The 2,905-nt window shown below is 36.3% G+C and overlaps 1 non-coding gene across 1 annotated transcript; it reads left to right on the plus strand.

Moving 5' to 3' along the window:
* Window positions 1-774: 774 nt before the first annotated feature.
* Trnar-ccu (transfer RNA arginine (anticodon CCU)) lies at window positions 775-847 on the plus strand. Its single transcript has one exon. It is a non-coding gene; the product is annotated as a tRNA-Arg (tRNA).
* Window positions 848-2,905: the final 2,058 nt, after the last annotated feature.

Here is a 2,905-nt window from a genome sequence, read left to right on the forward strand (position 1 = left end):
TTTTAAATCTGTTCTTATAAGTATACTAACATCAGTTTATCTATGATTCGCAGCAAGCTGTTCTTCAGCTCATGTAATTCGAATAATTGATAAAAACTACATAATAAGGCCATTAGGACATCTTCGGTGATTTTTATTGGTAGTAAAAAGTCATTGTTGTTTGTGTTGTCCTTTGCTAATTTCAATACGTTACTGTCCATTAAAAGCACATATTTAAGTGATCTTATAGGGTGCTTTAAAGTGAACATTCATTATTATCGATGGGTTTTTCGATATATCAATATTTTAAAGTATTTTTCGGACCGATATAACGAAATTGAAGAATTGAAACATATGAGCTTACAACTACGATCAATAAATAATGTTCAGTATCAACAAACAATTTTAAAAAAATACACTGAAATGAAACTATTATAAACTAACTTACCTAACTAACCAAACTTGCTGTAACACTTCAAAATTCCGTTTGATATTCCCCAGATGACTTTTCTGTAAGCAAATGGTACAGCAAGTTTGGTTAGTTATCTTATGTTGGTTTGGAACAGTTTAATTTCTTTATCCATATTTATTTTTGCCTAAACAAGATCAGTTATCAATTAATTGATAATTTAAATGCATTAAAATATATTAAAACAGAAGGAATATGGATAGTAAATTACACTGCTACTACTTATTACACCTACAATATCATTATTTTGGCATCGATCATATTGCATCTAATGTTTATATTTGATAAACAGTCCATGACTGTACAATACGCTCCGCGAATTGCAAGCCCCTGTGGCCTAATGGATAAGGCATCGGTCTCCTAAACCGGGGATTGTGGGTTCGAGTCCCACCAGGGGTAAGTAAAATTTTGTTTCGAACTCATGGATGGAATTTTCTATTTACAATGTTGTATCTTTTTTCATTTTAGAATTTGATTTATTTTGTTATTATTTTAATTAGTTTATTATTATAAAATATTCCAAAAACAATTACACCAGTGATTAAAAATAAATATTGCCTACGTTTCAGTTGCGTGGCAGCGATCCATCCATCTTCAGGACGAGATAAAATAATTCAACTGATATATCACATCAAGCACTTTTTCGCTATGGAAACAAATTATTTTGGGTTGGATAAAGTTTACAAAACCGTTCGTTAGAAAAATTAAAAAAAGGTTTAAATTTTGGCACCTTTTCAACTTGCTTTTCATTTCTTTTTTCAACGATCCTACCATCGCTAAATTATGCATATATTTATCTTGAAGGACAATATCAATAATAATTAGGTTATATTGAGTTTCATGTATATTTATTATCAATGTTTGACTTCAACTAGGAAAATGATTAACAATGATGTATAACTCTAGTGGCATAACACTTTTAAAACTTGCGCGGTTCAAGTGACGCCACTGCTACATGCTAGTGTAAACTAGGCTTAAATAAATGTTTTAATTCCCCATCAACGCTTCAACCTTGTCCTAGCAGTGGCGACAGTTCGCCCAATGTTGTGTGTAGCAGCCGCAGCCGCCGCACGGCATGAATATCACCGGCAATTTTTCCTGGCGGTAAAGACCAGAGAGGTGATGTTGGGGGGAGGGGTGACAGGAATGTGCTGATTCCTGGAACTACTTTGTGCCATAATGAAGACTACAATAGTCGGCCATCGCCCTCTAGCTGTCTACTGTAGCACCTCGTGTTACTCTCGATACTGTAGCAACTTGCTTTGTGTTACTCTAGATATTGTAGCACCTGGTGTTACTCTAGACACTGTAGAACCTGGTGTTCCTCTAGATACTGTAGAACCTGGTGTTACTCTTGATACTGTAGCACGTGGTATCACTTTTGATAATGTAGCACCTGATGTTACTCTAGATACTGTAGAACCTGTTGTTCCTTTTGATACTGTAGTTCTAGCACCTAGTGTTAGGCCTACTCTAGATACTGTAGCACCTGGTGTTACTCTAGATACTAGATCACCTAGTGTTACTCTAGATGCTGTATCACCTAGTGTTACAATAGATACTGTAGAACCTGGTGTTCCTTTAGATACTGTAACACCTGATGTTACTCTATATACTGTAGAACCAGGTGTTACTCTAGATACTGTAGTACCTGGTGTCTAGATACTGTAGCACATGATATCACTTTTGATAATGTAGCACCTGGTGTTACTCTAGATACTGTAGCGCATGATATCACTTTTGATAATGTAGCACCTGGTGTTACTCTAGATACTGTAGAACCTGGTGTTCCTTGATACTGTAGCACCTGGTGTTACTCTAGATACTGTAGCACCTAGTGTTACTCTACATATTGTAGAACCTGGTGTTACTCTAGATACTGTAGCACCTGGTGTTACTCTAGATACTGTAGCACCTAGTGTTACTCTGTATACTGTAGCACCTAGTGTTACTCTACATATTGTAGAGCCTGGTGTTCCTTATAATACTCTAGCACCTGGTGTTACTCTAGATACTGTAGCACCTGGTGTTCCTTGATACTGTAGCACCTGGTGTTACTCTAGATACTGTAGAACCTGATGTTCCTGTTCCTTTATATACTGTAGCACCTGATGTTACTCTATATAATGTAGAACCTGGTGTTACTCTAGATACTGTAGCACCTGTTGTTACTCTAGATACTGTAGCACATGATATCACTTTTGATCATGTAGCACCTGGTGTTACTCTAGATACTGTAGAACCTGGTGTTCCTTTAGATACTGTAGCACCTGATGTTACTCTATATACTGTAGAACCTGGTGTTACTCTAGATACTGTAGCACCTAGTGTTACTCTAGATACTGTAGAACCTGGTGTTCCTTTTGATACTGTAGCACCTGGTGTTACTCTGTATACTGTAGCACCTAGTGTTACTCTACATATTATAGAACCTGCTGTTCCTTAAAATACTCTAGC

The sequence above is a fragment of the Macrosteles quadrilineatus genome, unplaced genomic scaffold, assembly GCF_028750875.1.
Source record: "Macrosteles quadrilineatus isolate MER2022 unplaced genomic scaffold, UCM_ALF_1.0 Scaffold_2__2_contigs__length_208266976, whole genome shotgun sequence".
NCBI lineage: Eukaryota > Metazoa > Arthropoda > Insecta > Hemiptera > Cicadellidae > Macrosteles > Macrosteles quadrilineatus.